This window comes from Lithobates pipiens, unplaced genomic scaffold (assembly GCF_037356315.1).
Source record: "Lithobates pipiens isolate NorthernLeopardFrog02 unplaced genomic scaffold, aLitPip1_a1.2 Scaffold_8, whole genome shotgun sequence".
In the NCBI taxonomy this organism is placed as follows: Eukaryota; Metazoa; Chordata; class Amphibia; order Anura; family Ranidae; genus Lithobates; species Lithobates pipiens.
Genome location: NW_027507903.1, coordinates 40609099 through 40628307, shown reverse-complemented (window position 1 = coordinate 40628307; position 19209 = coordinate 40609099). Strand labels below are relative to the sequence as shown.

Here is a 19209-nt window from a genome sequence, read left to right as displayed (position 1 = left end):
GCCATACACTGTACCATATGTTCCTTTAGATTGGGTAGACAGTTTCTGTTCTCTTTAGGTCTGACAATACTGCTTTTATTTTATGTATCAATACACTTTTTATTCCTAATTAAATCTGAATGTTTAACAGCAATGTTACATTCACTTTGGTTCAATCCAAAGCTGTTTTTTTTAATAATAGAAAATTATTGTCTCCCTCTATAACACTTTTCTCCCTCTATTTTATGTATCCCTCTATCTTTCACTATTCTTGAGAAAAGGGAAGTGGAATTCTTGTATTGCTCAAATTACTTCCTCCAAACGTACCATCCTATGAGCTGTGTAGCAATCTTTCACAGATTTTTTTAACATGGAGAAACCCTTAAAATAACCTTCCAGTCTCAGGGAACCCCTGACAATAATGGCCACATCTACAACTCAGAATACATTAGCTTGGTGGTCAGAGGGAAGAATGTCCCTTATGTTAGTGATCAGTGGGAAGAATGCCTCTTGCATTGGTGGTCAGTGGGAAGAATGCCTCTTACATTGGTGGTCAGTGGGAAGAATGCTCCTTACATTGGTGATCAGTGGGAAGAATGTCTCTTACATTGGTGGTCAGTGGGAAGAATGTCTCTTACATTGGTGGTCAGTGGGAAGAATGCTCCTTACATTGGTGATCAGTGGGAAGAATGTCTCTTACATTGGTGGTCAGTGGGAAGAATGCCTCTTACATTGGTGGTCAGTGGGAAGAATGCTCCTTACATTGGTGATCAGTGGGAAGAATGTCTCTTACATTGGTGGTCAGTGGGAAGAATGCCTCTTACATTGGTGGTCAGTGGGAAGAATGCCCCTTACATTGGGTCTCAGTAGGAAGAATGCTCCTTACATTGGTGATCAGTGGGAAGAATGCTCCTTACATTGGTTCTCAGTAGGAAGAATGCTCCTTACATTGGTGATCAGTGGGAAGAATGGTCCTTACATTGGTGATCAGTGGGAAGAATGGTCCTTACATTGGTGGTCAGTGGGAAGAATGCCCCTTACATTGGGTCTCAGTAGGAAGAATGCTCCTTACATTGGTGATCAGTGGGAAGAATGCTCCTTACATTGGTTCTCAGTAGGAAGAATGCTCCTTACATTGGTGGTCAGTGGGAAGAATGCTCCTTACATTGGTGGTCAGTGGGATGAATGCTCCTTACATTGGTGTTCAGTGGGAAGAATGCTCCTTACATTGGTGTTCAGTGGGAAGAATGCTCCTTACATTGGTGTTCAGTGGGAAGAATGCTCCTTACATTGGTGTTCAGTGGGAAGAATGCTCCTTACATTGGTGTTCAGTGGGAAGAATGCTCCTTACATTGGTGATCAGTGGGAAGAATGCTCCTTACATTGGTGGTCAGTGGAAAGAATACTCCTTACTTTGGTGTTTAGGGAGAAGAATATTCCTTACATTGGTGTTCAGTGGAAAGACTGCCCCTTATATTGGTGCTCAGTGGAAAGAATGTCCTTTATATTGGTGGTTAGTGGGAAGAATGTTCATTATATTGGTGCTCAGTGGGAAGAATACCCTTTATATTGGTGGTTAGTGGGAAGAATGTTCATTATATTGGTGCTCAGTGGGAAGAATGCCCTTTATATTGGTGGTCAGTGGGAAGAATGCTCCTTACACTGGTGTTCAGTGGGAACAATGCTCCTTACATTGGTGTTTAGTGGAAAGACTGCTTCTTACATTGGTGATCAGTGGGAATAATGCTCCTTACATTGGTGGTCAGTGGGAAGAATGCTCCTTACATTGGTGGTCAGTGGGAAGGATGTCCCTTACATTGGTGTTCAGTGGGAAGAATGCTTCTTACATTGGTGTTCAGTGGGAAGAATGTCCCTTACATTGGTTGTCATTGGCAAAAATGTTTTTTTACAATGGTGGTCATTGGGAAGAATGGTTCTTGTCAGTGGGATAAATGGTTCTTACATTGGTGGTCATTGGGAAAAATGTTTCTTACTTTGATGGACAGTAGAAAGAGACAGATTGTAACCAAAAATTACAATGTAACACCTAAAAACTTTAAAATCCATTGTTTTAATCAGTCTGACATTAAAAAGTAATAGTACATTATATAAAATATACAAATTCTTGGATGACATGTATATCAAAACTCTTTATTCAACGCATTTCACAGTTAATTGGCGCTTCCTCAGGACCGTCTCATATAATACTTACGTACAAGTTCTGTTGGTGTATCTGCAATACATACATTTGATAAGATAGGGGTTGATTTTCAAAAGGCAAGCAGGATTTTCACTTTGGAAGGGTTGTTACACTTTGCCAGATAATTTTCACTCAGTGAATTAGATAAAATTCTATGGACTTTCATCATCCAATTATTTGCATTCAAAAATATTGTTTTTTTTAATTTTCTTTTATTATTTCAATGCACGGGATTGGGTATTCTTTACTAAGTGAAATTTCACTACATTCACCGTGCAAATCCCCTTGCAGACTGAATGGCCAGCCTAAAAACTGTAATAAATCATAGTATGCCAATCCTTAAATGTGGTGGCTGCATTGGTTTTCCTTTTTAGGGATTTATTTCCTTTATTTCCACCTGGTGACCTGGCCAGTAACGCTTCCTGCCTTAGGGTGGCACCACTCTGAATGCTTTGGAGAGCATCATTGTCAGTCTGGGGAGAGGGGAATGTTAGGCAGCCAAAAGATGTCTTTTTTTTTTTTTCATTCAACCATTGGTTTAATTGAAAAGAAAGACTGACCCGATTCCCACATCCACACACTCAATGTGGATGAGAATCCTCTCCACTTAGCTATTGTATTTTGGCAGTGGGGAGACTTCCCCGCTGTCAGAATACACTGATCAGCATTGCAGGCTATAGTCTGCAGCAGGGTGGTTGTACAGAAGTTGATCTTTAGATTGACTTCTGTAGAAGCACAATGCCCATACATGGATAAAAATGTGCCTGATCCCTGCTGAAACAGCGGCATTTCAGGAAATTTATGGCCAGCTTTAGATCTACTAGGAGATTTAGATGGACTTGACTAACGAATTCAAGCCAATCTCCAGCCAACATTTTTTAAGCAGTTACAGCAACAGTTTTTTTTTTCTTTTGGTATAAAGTTTAACAAACAATAAACAAATAAAAGCTGTCTATTGTAATCACCCCTGTCAGTAGTAAGTGGCTGACTCAAACCCCTAACTTCCAATTTTGCTGGACAGCTGGGTCTGAGAAGTTGAAAATGCATTTACTGGCTGGATCATCAGATGAAAATTACTAAAAAAGAAAACAAATGCAGCCACCACATTTGGATTGGTAAGCTACAATATATATTTAATTTTTGGTTTTGGGTTTGCAGTCATCCAAATAAATGTGATTTATAAAAACAAAACTACAAAATCCTGCAAGCCTTAAAGAACCCCCTATCTATCTGCCACTAACAAGCTGCAAACGTTAAACACGTCTCATACGTTTGTGCACATTCAAACCAAAATGTAATATACGCTGCGCTGAATAATCTGTATCCTAATCTATAATTATAGATCCACAAGAATATAATAATGTGCATAAAATAGTAAACATACAACTGGTGTAAAGTGCAAGTGCAAAATATAGCAAAACAAATAATGTGCACAAAATCTGTAAACCCACAAGTAAATATAAAGTGCACAAGTGGCAATAAAACTCTGTGAGGTTATATGGACCCCTTATGCCGCATACACAAGACCGCACTTTTCAAGGGACTAGGTCCGACGGTCTTTCCGACTGACTTTCGGCGCAGTTCCGACGGACTTTCCGAATGAACGGACTTGGCCACACACAATCACACCAAAGTCTGATGGATTTGAACGTGATGACACACGACCGGACTAGAATAAGGAAGTTCATAGCCAGTAGCCAATAGCTGCCCTAGCGTCGGTTTTTGTCCGTTGGACTAGCATACACATGAACGGATTTCTTGGTCCGGTGGAGTTCCGGTGGAAAAATTTAAAACATGTTCTATTTCTAAAGTCCGCTGGATTTTTGGCAAGCAAAGGTCCGATGGAGCCCACACAAGATCGAATTGACAGATGGACTCGTTCCGTCGGACCTTTGCTGTCAAAAAGTCCGGTCATATGTACGTGGCATTAGAGTTACAAAGTGCCATGCACAATAACACACTGGGAAATAAAATATCAATATTAATAATAATATTAGATGAAAAAAGTGCTAAATGCATACATGTGTGATAGCAAACATGTATAAATAAAAAACTTATAAAAAGGTGCAAGTGCATAAACCATACAAGTGTCTCTATATTATTAAAAAACAGTTCTTTGTCGCAGCCTGTCTTAGGCTGTAATAAGAAACACAAAATGTTGATTGATGCGAGACTAGATGCAGGTGACGTGATCTCCAGTGATCATACTATTGACATGCTCGTTACATCCAACCGTGGCTCTGAATCATGCATAGGTGAAATCTGGGAACCCCTTATGGTAATAAGCTCACCTCAGAGCATGTGACCAGCTCCCTCCTGGCCCCTCCCCCTGAGGAAGATACACCACATCGAGTATTGACACGCGTAGGGGAGGAGCCAAATCTGAGTGAGAGACAGTACACCTGCCTAGAGGAGATACAAACCATACCTATACTGTTTATAGTATTTTATTGAGCTTTATGAAGTACGGTGCACTGACACACCATACACATGTGAGTACCCTGGCGGGGGAATGTTTTTTAACCACTTTCAGACCGGACCATTTTGCTGGTCAATGACCAGAGGTCTTTTTACAATTTGGCACTGCGCTGCTTTAACTGGTAATTGCGCGGTCATGCAATGTTGTACCCAAACAAAATTTGCGTCCTTTTCTTCCCACACATAGAGATTTCTTTTGATGGTATTTGATTGCCTCTGCGATTTTTATTTTTTGCGATATAAACGTAAAAAGACTGCAAATTTTGAAAAAAAATGATATTTTCTACTTTTTGTTATTAGAAAAATCCAATAAACTCAATTTTAGTCATACATTTAGGCCAAAATGTATTCAGCCACATGTCTTTGGTAAAAAAAAAGTCAATAACTGTATATTTATTGGTTTGCGCAAAAGTTGTCACATCTACAAACTAAGGTACGTTTTCTGGAATTTACGCAGCTTTTAGTTTACGACTGCCTATCTCATTTCTTGAGGTGCTAAAATGGCAAGGCAGTACAAACCCCCCCCAAATGACCCCATTTTGGAAAGTAGACCCCCTAAGGAAATTGATAAGTGGCATGTTGAGCCCATTGAATATTTTATTTTTTTGCCTCAAGCGATTGAATAATGACAAAAAAAAAATATATATTTTTTTTTTACACAAAGTTGTCACTAAATGATATATTGCTCACACATGCTATGGGCATATGTGAAATGACACCCCAAAATAAATTCTGCTGCTTCTCCTGAGTACGGGGATTCCACATGTGTGGGGTTTTTTGGGAGCCTAGCCGCGTACAGGGCCCCGAAAACCAAGCACCGCCTTCAGGCTTTCTAAGGGCGTAAATTTTTGATTTCACTTCTCACTACCTATTACAGTTTTGAAGGCCATAAAATGCCAAGATGGCACAAAACCCCCACAAATGACCCCATTTTAGAAAGTAGACACCCCAAGCTATTTGCTGAGAGGCATGTTGAGTCCATGGAATATTTTATATTTTGCCACAAGTTGCGGGAAAATTACAAACTTTTTATTTTATTTTATTTTTTCACAAAGTTGTCACTAAATGATATATTGCTCACGCATGCCATGGGCATATGTGAAATGACACCCCAAAATAAATTCTGCTGCTTCTCCTGAGTACGGGGATACCACATATGTGGGACTTTTTGGGAGCCTAGCCGCGTACGGGGCCACGAAAACCAAGCACCGCCTTCAGGCTTTCTAAGGGCGTTACAGTTTTGAAGGCCATAAAATGCCAAGATGGCACAACCCCCCCCCCCCAAATGACCCCATTTTGGAAAGTAGACACCCCTAAATTTAGGGGTACACTAGTGAGACTAGGTAATAAATGGCGGGTGCCCTGAAACTATAAAAAAATAACTAACCAACCAGCGTCACCTGTAACAGTTATATGGTGATCACTGGTGAAAGGGTTAACTAGGGGGCAATCAGGGGGCTTTATGCGGTAGTATATGGGGGTCCCTGGCGCTATAAAAAGCTGCGGCGAACCTAAATACCTACCTGCCTAACTAGCGTCACCTGTGACACTAATACAGCGATCAGAAAAACGATCGCTTATTAGGCTGGGTTCACACTGGAGCGATGCAGGAACGCCACGAATCCGCGGCGGGTTCCCGCATCGCATGCCTCCCGGCGGCAGTTCACACTGCCCTATGCAAACTGCTGGGAGTGTCAGTGAAATGTTAATGACACCCCCAGATCAGTTTGCATATCGCAGTGCGATCTGCAAACTCGGATCGCATGGTGTGAACACCCATGCGATCCGATTCTGCTGCGGACCAAAAAAAGGGTCCCGTGCGAATTTGCGGCGGGTGCGGCGGGTGCGGCGCGAATTCAGCCATACTATCTGTATGGCTGAACTCGAATCGCACAGAGATCGGATGTGATTTGCACTGCAGTGCGGTGCGAATCACATTCGTTCTCATAAACCGCTGCAATGTGAACCCAGCCTTAGTGACACTGGCGATGGGGGGTGATCACGGGGTTAAACCTTTATTGGGGGGGTTAGGGGGGTACATTAGAACTAAAGGGGGCTAACCCTAACTGCCATAACAGTTATTACAGTCACAAATTACACCAATGCAAAAAAAAAATGCAATTGGTGTCACTGTGACTGGGGGGGCAGGGGTAATTGGGGGGGTGATCGGGGGGTGAAGGGGGGGTGTGAGTGTGCCTGGCATGTTCTACTGTGTAGTGTCGTGTTGGTGCAACTCACCGATCCTCTCTCCTCGGTGCCGGAACGAAAAATACCGACACGGAGGAGAGATTACATCACTTCCTCTCCTGTGTTTACATTACAGGAGAGGAAGTGATGTCACGGAGCATTTCCATTCGTCGGGAGCGATCGCGAGGGGGTGGCCATGAATGAATGGCCGCCCCCTCATCCCGGATCGCTCCCGAACGAATACCGACCGCCGCAGGCCCCCCACCCGCGGGAAGGCAGGGACGTATATATACGCCCATATGCCTGCCCGTGCCATTCTGTCGACGTATATCGTCGTGCGGCGGTCGGCAAGTGGTTAACTTGTCTATTACATTTTGAAAAACGGTTTTGCACTATTAGGCCACGTACACACGCGCGGACTGTTGGCCCAACTTTGTCCGTCCAACAGTTTGAGCGAACAGTCCGCTCAAACTTAGCATGGACGGACATGGCCACACACGACGGACGAACAGTTTGCTGAAACCGTGCGCGATGACGTGAACGGCACGTACGACGGGACGAAAAATACGACGTCCTATACACTGCAATGCAACCTTCCGACGTGGAAATCCTTTCTGAGCATGCGCGAGACTTAGTTGGCCGAACAAGCCTACACACGAGCGAACAGTCCGCTGAAACCTTGTTTCAGCGGACAGTTTTTCGGAATTTCCGTAAGACCTTGTTCGGCCAACTGTCCGCTGAAACTGTCCGCTGAAGCCCCACACACGAGCGGACTGTCCGCCCAAACACTGTTCAGCGGACAAGGTTGGGCGAACAGTCCGCGCGTGTGTACGCGGCCTTAGTCTTTTTCCTTTTTTCATGTGCTTCTGAGATCATTGCATTGAGGATACTACTGATCCAGTGTAACAGCTGGGAACCCTATAGTGGTTCATATGCGTGCTTTGACTCAGTGTAAAAGCTGGTCACACGCTCTGAAGTGAGCTTTATTACCATAAGGGGTTCCCAGATTTCACCTATGCATGATTCAGAGCCATGGTTGGATGTAACGAGTATGTCAATAGTATGATCACTGGAGATCACGTCACCTGCATCTAGTCTCGCATCAATCAACATTTTGTGTTTCTTATCACAGCCTAAGACAGGCTGCGACAAAGAACTGTTTTTTAATAATATAGAGACACTTGTATGGTTTATGCACTTGCAGCTTTTTATAAGTTTTTTATTTATACATGTTTGCTATCACACATGTATGCATTTAGCACTTTTTTCATCTAATATTATTATTATTATTGATATTTTATTTCCTGGTGTGTTATTGTCCATGGCACCTTGTAACTCTAAGCCCACGTACACACGGTCGGAGATTTTGCCAACCAAATCCGTCGGATTTTGCCCGTCGGATTTAGTCCGACGGATTGTGTCGGAAACTGTTGCATACACATGGTCGGGCCAAGTTGGCGAAAAATCCGATCTTTCAGAACGTGATGACGTAATTTCGTTACGATGGGACTACATTCAGGCTAGTAGCCAATAGCCTTGATGCAGGAATTTGATCTGAGCATGCGTGGCACTTGGTCCGATCAAAATGCTCTACACATGATCGGATTAGGTCCGTCCGGCCCAGTTGGTCGGGAAATATTTCCAACATGTTGGAAATTTGGATCGGACGGAGATTCGGACGGAATCAGTCCGATGCATACCGCACACAGTCGGATTATCTGACGACACGGTCCGATAGGACACATTCCGACGGATTCTCTGACTGTGTGTACAAGGGCTAAGGGGTCCATATAACCTCATAGAGTTTTATTGGCACTTGTTTTGTTATTTAGTTGTGCGTTTTAGTTGTGCGTTTACAGATTTTGTGCACATTATTTGTTTTGCTATATTTTGCCCTTGCACTTTACACCAGTTGTATGTTTACTATTTTATGCACATTATTATATTCTTGTGGATCTATAACCAGGGGCGGACTGACCATTGGACCACTCGGGCACTGCCCGAGGGCACCGTGCCACTAGGGGGCCCCATCAGGGTTGCCAGCCTCAGTAAAACCAGGGACAGCATGTAAAAATCTGTGTTTTTTTACATCTGTCTCTGAAATGTCCCTTATGGACATCCCTTTGGTCTAAAAATCCAGAGATTATAGCTTCCCCACCTCTCCAGTACCTTCTCAGCCAATAGAAACATGTCTGTATATACTGTGTGATTGTATACTGTGTGTTTTTGTGTATACTGTGTGGCCCCATAATGTCTGATTGCCTGGGGGCCCCATAATTTCCTATTGCCCGGGGGCCCCATGAGTTGTCAGTCCACCCCTGTCTATAACTATAAATTAAGATACAGATTATTCAGTGCATAGCCATTCCAGTGCAACGTATATTCAAATGTGATTTATAGACTCCATCTAAATATATATTTTTTCTTTACATGCAATGTAAAATCCATACAGTAATATGACCTCAATACGGGATTTGTGTACCAAATTACAATTCTGATGCATCTGCTTTTGGGTTTAACAACGCTGTTCTGTTATAAAACTGAAAAACAGTAGTCTATAGCAGACTTGTAATGATCAGAAATCCCAACTGTGCATATTCGAGTAAAAATTTGAATTACATTATTAATATGCATTTATTATATTTAATATTCTCTATTCTCTTCATTGGAGTTGCCGTCACTGATAAACACAATACATTTCCCTTTAAGGATTTTTTTTTTAATATACCGTACTTTTTTTTTTACAATATTTTTATTTATTTTTTTACAGCATATATTTTTTTCATAATACACTTGTTTGCTTTCCACTATTCCTTTTAACAGAATTTGTATCATTTATTTTCAAGGTTATTTGAACATTGTGTACTCTCCGTAAATTTAGCAAGTGGGCACAAACAGTTTAAAAAATGCCAAAATGTAATTTGTTTTCATGTATTGAACAATGCCTGGTACTTTCTGCAGAATACGTTGGCATTTTCGAGTAACATGTGATTATACAAACAGTAAAAAACATTTTTGGGGCTTAACCTGTAACCTGTTAAAACCTACAAACAGCCTTCAGTGAAAACATCAGAAACGCCCCGCCGGCTGAGTAGGATGTATTATGGAAAGCTACTAAGGCCATTGGTGTTGATTATGAAAACTTTAAAAAAAAAAAGAAAAAAGAGAAGCATTAACAAGTTGCCAACCTTTACAAGCAATACATTTCATTTTCCCAGTGCAGTCAGACTGGTATTGCTACAGTTTCCATGAATCAGCCCAGAAGAGGAGGATTGCAGCAAACCCTCAACTTCTTATAAAGGGGAAACTGGCCCAATCTTTCTGGTTTCTAAAAATATGTTATGCGGTAACATCCATAACACACACAGTCATAGAAATAACACAAATTAGATATACAGTGGAACCTTGGATTACGAGCATAATCTGTTCTAGGAGATTGCATGCAATCCAAAGCACTCACATATCAAAGCGAGTTTCCCGATAGAAGTCAATGGAAGCGAAGGTAATTTGTTCTGCATTGACTTCTATTGCATGCAATACCACATGTGGCCAGGGGGTGAGGGGGGGCACTGGAGAGCCTCAGAAATACTCAGGGACAGCTCGGCTGAACTCGGACACCCTCGGAGATGCTCGGAAACACTCGGGAACTGAGTATTTCCGAGTAATTCCAAACGGCTCCGAACCATTCCGAGTGTCACCGGCGCCCCCACACCTCTGGCCAAATATGGTAGTGCACACCCCATTAGCTTGAATTCTGCTTGTTTTGAGAGACAAAATTCACAAACCGAGTCACAATTAAAAAAAAAAAAAAAAGTTACTCGTCTTTCAAAACGCTTGTTAACCATGTTACTCATTAACCAAGGTTCTACTGTACAGCCTATACCGATCAGCCATACCATTATGACCACCCACCATAACCTGTCAAGGCATGGACTCCACCAGACCTCTGAAGGTATGCTGTGGTATCTGGCACTAAACAGTAGCAGATCCCTTAAATCCTGTAAGTACTGAGGTGGGGCCTTCATGCATTGGACTTGTTTTTCCAGCACATCCCACAGATGCTCAATTGTATCAAGATTTGGAGAATTTGGAGGTCAAGTCAACATCTCAATCTCATTTTTGTGTTCCTCAAACCATTCCTGAATTCATCAGACCAGGCCACCTTCTTCCATTGCTCTACAGTTCAGTTCTGATGCTCATGTGCCCACCGTAGGCACTTTTAGTAGTGGACATAGATCAGTATGGGCACCCTGACCAGTCAGCATCTATGCAACCCCATAAGCAACAAGCTGCAATGCACTGTGTGTTCATCAGACCTGGTCACCTTCATCAGATCAAGCCACAAGGCCACCTTTATCAAACCAGGACACATTCTGCCATCACTGCATATTCCAGTTATGATGCCCACGTGCCCATTGTTGATGTTTCTGGCTGTGGACACAGTTCAGCATGGGCACCCTGACTGGTCTGCAGCTACACAGCCACATACGCAAAACAAACTATGATGCAACTTGTGTGTTTTAACACCTTACTATTAGGACCAGCAGTCACTTTTCAGCAATTAGAGCTCCAGTAGCTCTTCTATTGGATCAGAATACAAAAGCCAGCCTTTGCTCTCCATGTGCATCAATGAGTCATGGCTGCTCATGACCCTGTCGCCGGTTTGCAAGTTTTTCTTCCTTGGACCACTGTAGACTGGGAACATCCCACAAAAGCTGCAGTTTTGGAGTTGCTCTAACCCAGTCTTCTAGCCATTAAAATTTGGACCTTGTCAAAGTCGTTTAAATCCTTATTTTGCCAATTTTTTCACATCATGACACATCAACTTCAGGATCAACATGTTCATTTGTTGGCTAATATATCCCACCCACTTTCAGATGCCATTGTCACAAGATATTCAATTTTATTCACTTTTTTTTTTCCCTGCCAGTGGTCATAATGTTATCGTTCATTGGTGTATGTGGCTATCCAACTTCCAGCATGTGCAACCAGTCCAAGGTTTATTGCTTGCATCTCACAACTATTTGTATTATGTGTCCCAAGGCCAGTGACAGAGAATTTGTAAGATACCATCAGTAGTAAAATGGATCATCTATTTAACCACTTCCTGCTGACCTGACGCATCTATTTGACCTCTCGGGGGGGGTCTTTAATGATGAGCATTCACATATATGCGTTCATAGGTAAACATTTTTCTGTGCTGGGAGCGCTCTCCTTGTGTACTACCAGCACAGTTACCAGCGGGTACCAGGAAGCTCATGCTGCATACTTGTGATTGGGAGCTTTCTGATCATGTGACTGCCAATCACAGCTGTCACATGATCGGTACGCCTGCCTCCGCCTTTCAGCATTTAGATTCACTTAAAGAGCCAGGAAGCAGTATTGGGATGGGGTTAAAGCAAAAAGTAATGCTTTTCTGTTCAGCTGTCTGTGTTTCTAAGCTTTGTTCTCTTGCAGTACTACACAGTAGTGATGGACGAACTTCCGACGGGACGTTTCGCGAACGCGAAACGCGAACGGACACAAACGTTCGCGAAAACGACCGTTCGCCGCGGGCTCCATTGACTTCAATGGGAGGCGAATTTCGCAAACCTTTAGGTCGAATTTGCGGCCACGGGGTAATTATTAGGGGGTAGCACGTAGTCCCACCACCTGGACAATAGCATAATACATGTATGAGGTGAATTTGGGATCGATAACTACAAGCATTTTTTTTTTATTTGGGAAATTGTTCTGACAATTCAGGACTATGGAGCTAATGAAGGCAATGGAGGAGAGGGAAGGTCAGGGACCAGGGTAGGCAAACAAGAGGGTGCAGGAGATACAGAGCACTGACAGCAGCACCGTAATACAGAGCACTGACATCAGCACCGTGACATACAGCGCTGACAGCAGCTCCGTGACATACAGCGCTGACAGCAGCTCCGTGACATACAGCGCTGACAGCAGCTCCGTGACATACAGCGCTGACAGCAGCTCCGTGACATACAGCGCTGACAGCAGCTCCGTGACATACAGCGCTGACAGCAGCACCGTGACATACAGCGCTGACAGCAGCTCCGTGACATACAGCGCTGACAGCAGCTCCGTGACATACAGCGCTGACAGCAGCTCCGTGACATACAGCGCTGACAGCAGCTCCGTGACATACAGCGCTGACAGCAGCTCCGTGACATACAGCGCTGACAGCAGCACCGTGACATACAGCGCTGACAGCAGCTCCGTGACATACAGCGCTGACAGCAGCTCCGTGACATACAGCGCTGACAGCAGCTCCGTGACATACAGCGCTGACAGCAGCTCCGTGACATACAGCGCTGACAGCAGCTCCGTGACATACAGCGCTGACAGCAGCTCCGTGACATACAGCGCTGACAGCAGCTCCGTGACATACAGCGCTGACAGCAGCTCCGTGACATACAGCGCTGACAGCAGCTCCGTGACATACAGCGCTGACAGCAGCTCCGTGACATACAGCGCTGACAGCAGCTCCGTGACATACAGCGCTGACAGCAGCACCGTAAGCAGCCCCAGGAGGAAGTCAGCACAGCACAGGGATGGTGTGATCCCCTCATAATAAGAACCCCCAGGAGGAAGTCAGCACAGCACAGGGATGGTGGGAGCCCCTCATAATAAGAACACCCAGGAGGAAGTCAGCACAGCACAGGGATGGTGGGAACCCCTCATAATAAGCAGCCCCAGTAGAAATATGACACCGCTCAACCTCTTCAAAGAGGAGGGTAGGGGCATATAGTACGGTGTGCTTTTTTGGGTCAGGGAAGTGAGCCAAATGAATTAAGAAGGTCTGTGTGCTTGATTCCAAAAATTGTTTATAGACATATACATGGTCTACTGATCACATGTGTTGAATTCCTCCGAGATCCATGCCTCATTCATTTTTAGAAATGTGAGGTAGTTAACACTGTGGTGAGCTAGGCGAGTACGCTTATCGGTCACAATCCCCCCTGCTGCGCTGAACGTCCTTTCGGACAGGACACTGGATGAGGGGCAAGCCAACAGTTCGATTGCAAATTGGGCAAGCTCTGGCCAGAGGTCAAGCCTGCCCACCCAGTAGTCTAGGGGTTCATCACTCCTCAGAGCGTCCACATCGGCCGTTAACCCAATGTAGTCGGACACCTGACGGTCTAGGCGTTCCCTGATGCTGGATCCGGATGACACCTGTCGATGGGTCGGCTGAAAGAATGACCTCATATCCGAAGTCACCAACACATCTTCAAACCGGCCTCTTCTTGCAGGCGCTGTTGGATTGGTACCCGCAAATCCTTCTCTGGGAGTGGGAATTGCTCCTCTGCCAGCGCACGCAAAAGCAGAATGCAGCATTTCTCGAAGCAAGGCCTGGAAGTGCTGCATTCTGACAGCCCTCTGCGACGGCGGTAACATTTCCGCCATTTTGTGTTTGTACCGGGGGTCTAAGTACGTTGCCACCCAGTACTGGTCCTTGACCCTCATGCTTTTTATACGGGGGTCCCTATTAAAACACTGGAGCATGAAGGCCCCCATTTGCACTAAAGTGGAAGCGGTGTGGTGGCCTGGCTCCTGCTCATCATCCAGGATAATGTCGTCCTCTTCATTCTCCTCTCCCCATCCTCGCACAACAGGGATCCCAGAAAGGTTTAAAGCATGCTCTTCTTGCTCCTGCTCATCCGCCCCGGCACCATCCTCCTCTGACTCCTCATCAGACTCCTGTTGTTGACTTGTCTCAGATAGAGTAGCCCCCCCTGGGAATTCATCCAGCATTGCGACTTCCTCATCTTCCCGCTCCTGCTCCTCCACAGCCTGATCAATGACACGACGCAATGCACGCTCCAGAAAGAAGGCATAAGGTACCATGTCACTGATGGCGCCATGGCTGCGACTGACCAGTTTGGTGATCTCCTCAAATGGCCGCAGAAGTCTGCATGTGTCGCGCATGAGCAGCCACTGGCGCGGTGAAAAAAAACCCAGCTCCCCAGAACCGTTTCTTTCGCAGAGTTCATACAGGTAGACGTTAACTGCACGTTTCTGCTGGAGCAGCCTATCAAGCATATAGAAGGTTGAGTTCCATCGCGTCGGGCAATCGCAAATAAGACGTCTGACCGGCAGATGGTGTCGCCGCTGAATGTCAGCAAGGCGAGCCATGGCCGTGTAAGATCTTCTGAAATGGGCCGAGATTTTCCTTGCCTGCCGCAAGATGTCCTGGACCCCAGGGTATTTGACAAGGAATCGCTGCACGACCAAGTTTAAGACGTGTGCCATGCACGGCACGTGCGTGATTTTGCCCTGTTTCAATGCGCTAAGCAGATTGGCACCGTTGTCACACACCACTTTACCAACTGTCAAATTGAGCGGTGTTAGCCACTCATCTGCCTGTGAACGCAAAGCTGAAAGGAGTGCCGGGCCAGTGTGGCTCTTTGCTTCCAGGCACAACAGACGCAGCACGGCATGGCAACGTCTCACCTGGCATGTGGAATAGGTTCTGGGGAGCTTGGGCGGTGCAGTGGAAGAGACGCTAGCAGCGGAAAAGGAGGAGGCAGCTGAGGAGGAGAGGGAGGAGGATGGAGTAGGAGGAGGAGAAGAAGAGTCAGGCCTGCATGCAATCCGTGGCGGTAAAACCAAATCTACACGGGTGCCACGGGTTACATGCTTGACGGCCGTCAGAAGGTTCACCCAGTGGGCAGTAAAACTGATATACCTTCCCTGCCCGTGTTTGCTAGACCACGTGTCTGTGGTCAGATGTATCTTGGCACCGACACTGTGTGCCAGAGATACATTCACTTGCCGCTGAACATGGCCATATAGCTCTGGGATGCCCTTCTCTGAGAAATACTTCCTTCCTGGGACCTTCCATTGTGGTGTTCCAATGGCCACAAATTTGCGAAAGGCCTCCGAGTCCACCAGTTTATATGGCAGTAGTTGGCGGGCTATGAGTTCTGACAAGCCAGCCGCCAACCGTTGGGCAAGAGGGTTATCCGGCGTCATCATTTTTTTACGCTCAAACATTAGGCCCACGGAAGCCTGCCTTTTTGCAGAAAAATGTGAGCTTGGCGTGATGGAAGGTGGAGTGGAGGACAATTGTGAGGAGAGAGGAGAAGGAGAAGTAGAAGACGAGGCTGGACGGTGAGAGCCTGCAGTGTGGCTTTGTGTGTTCCGTTGCTCCCACTGGGCTCGGTGATGGCTGCTCATGTGCCTTCTTAAGGCGGTCGTCCCTAGGTGAGTATTGGGCTTACCGCGACTAACGCGTTGACTGCAAAGATTGCAGATGGCAACGCTATTGTCAGCAGCGGACACGTTAAAAAAAGCCCACACTGCGGAGCCATGTGCCGGTGTCCTGGGAGCGCCAGATGTGACCGTACATGGTCGATGACTCGCTCCTGATACATTTGCAGTCTGCTTTGTCCCTGCTGTGCAATGTAAGTCATTGCTGCTTCTCCTCCCTATCTGCTGGTCCATATCTCCCTCTGAACTCCCCTCCTCTTCCTCTCTTGTGGGCACCCACGTGACATCACTAGACACGTCATCATCAACGTCACCTTCCCCACCGCTATAAGTAGAGTAGGCAGCAACACCGGGGACCAACCTCCTCCTTGGGCTGATCTGGGTACTGGCGTCAGACTGCTGAGTAGCGCTTGTTGCTACCTCCTCTTCCTGATCCAATACCAAGAGTGGCTGCGCATCAGAAATGTCCTCTTGATATGGATCGGAAAATAATTCCAGTGACTCAAGCGGAAGGTATGTGGTGGTGGTGGTGGTGGTCGTGTTGTTGGTGGTAGTGTCTTTGGGGGTGCACATAGCAGAGAGTGAAGAAGAGGGTGCAGATCGAGAGGATGAGGAGGGTGCAGAAGAGTAAGGCTGAGCGAGCCACTCAACCAAGTCTGGTGCATCCTTTAAAGTAATTGAACGCACCTTCTGCAACTTCCCACTTTGGCTCAAGCCTGTTGCTCCTGCCCTACCCCTACCACCCCTGCGGAAGGGCCTGCCTCTTCCTCTGCATGTCATTTTTTAAATGACCCTGTGACAAAACTCTTAGTCCCTATACCGCTGAAGGACTGCTGCAGTATAGGTGAGCGGTCAGCAGTGGTGCACGTCAACCCTATCTATTGTGGACCTATAGCGGTCCTTACAGAACAGCAGACTGTACCGCACTCAAGCCTATGTACCGTAGCACCCTATACCAAGTTACCAGTCCTTATAAGAACTTTTGTGGACCAAGCAGGTTGTGTATTAGTGTTTAGCAGACTGTACGTCAGTCCCTATACCGCTGAAGGACTGCTGCAGTATAGGGCAGCGGTCAGCAGTGGTGCACGTCAACCCTATCTATTGTGGACCGATAGCGGTCCTTACAGAACAGCAGACTGTACCGCACTCAAGCCTATGTACCGTAGCACCCTATACCAAGTTACCAGTCCTTATAAGAACTTTTGTGGACCAAGCAGGTTGTGTATTAGTGTTTAGCAGACTGTACGTCAGTCCCTATACCGCTGAAGGACTGCTGCAGTATAGGGCAGCGGTCAGCAGTGGTGCACGTCAACCCTATCTATTGTGGACCGATAGCGGTCCTTACAGAACAGCAGACTGTACCGCACTCAAGCCTATGTACCGTAGCACCCTATACCAAGTTACCAGTCCTTATAAGAACTTTTGTGGAACAAGCAGGTTGTGTGTTAGTGATTAGCAGACTGTACGTCAGTCCCTATACCGCTGAAGGACTGCTGCAGTATAGGTGAGCGGTCAGCAGTGGTGCACGTCAACCCTATCTATTGTGGACCGATAGCGGTCCTTACAGAACAGCAGACTGTACCGCACTCAAGCCTATGTACCGTAGCACCCTATACCAAGTTACCAGTCCTTATAAGAACTTTTGTGGACCAAGCAGGTTGTGTATTAGTGTTTAGCAGACTGTACGTCAGTCCCTATACCGCTGAAGGACTGCTGCAGTATAGGGCAGCGGTCAGCAGTGGTGCACGTCAACCCTATCTATTGTGGACCGATAGCGGTCCTTACAGAACAGCAGACTGTACCGCACTCAAGCCTATGTACCGTAGCACCCTATACCAAGTTACCAGTCCTTATAAGAACTTTTGTGGAACAAGCAGGTTGTGTGTTAGTGATTAGCAGACTGTACGTCAGTCCCTATACCGCTGAAGGACTGCTGCAGTATAGGGCAGCGGTCAGCAGTGGTGCACGTCAACCCTATCTATTGTGGACCGATAGCGGTCCTTACAGAACAGCAGACTGTACCGCACTCAAGCCTATGTACCGTAGCACCCTATACCAAGTTACCAGTCCTTATAAGAACTTTTGTGGAACAAGCAGGTTGTGTGTTAGTGATTAGCAGACTGTACGTCAGTCCCTATACCGCTGAAGGACTGCTGCAGTATAGGTGAGCGGTCAGCAGTGGTGCACGTCAACCCTATCTATTGTGGACCGATAGCGGTCCTTACAGAACAGCAGACTGTACCGCACTCAAGCCTATGTACCGTAGCACCCTATACCAAGTTACCAGTCCTTATAAGAACTTTTGTGGACCAAGCAGGTTGTGTATTAGTGTTTAGCAGACTGTACGTCAGTCCCTATACCGCTGAAGGACTGCTGCAGTATAGGGCAGCGGTCAGCAGTGGTGCACGTCAACCCTATCTATTGTGGACCGATAGCGGTCCTTACAGAACAGCAGACTGTACCGCACTCAAGCCTATGTACCGTAGCACCCTATACCAAGTTACCAGTCCTTATAAGAACTTTTGTGGAACAAGCAGGTTGTGTGTTAGTGATTAGCAGACTGTACGTCAGTCCCTATACCGCTGAAGGACTGCTGCAGTATAGGGCAGCGGTCAGCAGTGGTGCACGTCAACCCTATCTATTGTGGACCGATAGCGGTCCTTACAGAACAGCAGACTGTACCGCACTCAAGCCTATGTACCGTAGCACCCTATACCAAGTTACCAGTCCTTATAAGAACTTTTGTGGAACAAGCAGGTTGTGTGTTAGTGATTAGCAGACTGTACGTCAGTCCCTATACCGCTGAAGGACTGCTGCAGTATAGGTGAGCGGTCAGCAGTGGTGCACGTCAACCCTATCTATTGTGGACCGATAGCGGTCCTTACAGAACAGCAGACTGTACCGCACTCAAGCCTATGTACCGTAGCACCCTATACCAAGTTACCAGTCCTTATAAGAACTTTTGTGGACCAAGCAGGTTGTGTATTAGTGTTTAGCAGACTGTACGTCAGTCCCTATACCGCTGAAGGACTGCTGCAGTATAGGGCAGCGGTCAGCAGTGGTGCACGTCAACCCTATCTATTGTGGACCGATAGCGGTCCTTACAGAACAGCAGACTGTACCGCACTCAAGCCTATGTACCGTAGCAC

At 46.0% G+C, this 19209-nt stretch overlaps 1 protein-coding gene across 1 annotated transcript in view; it reads left to right on the top strand.

Moving 5' to 3' along the window:
* RLBP1 (retinaldehyde binding protein 1) overlaps positions 1-19209 on the top strand; it is a 117106-nt gene that overhangs the window by 452 nt on the left and 97445 nt on the right. The window lies entirely within an intron of this gene.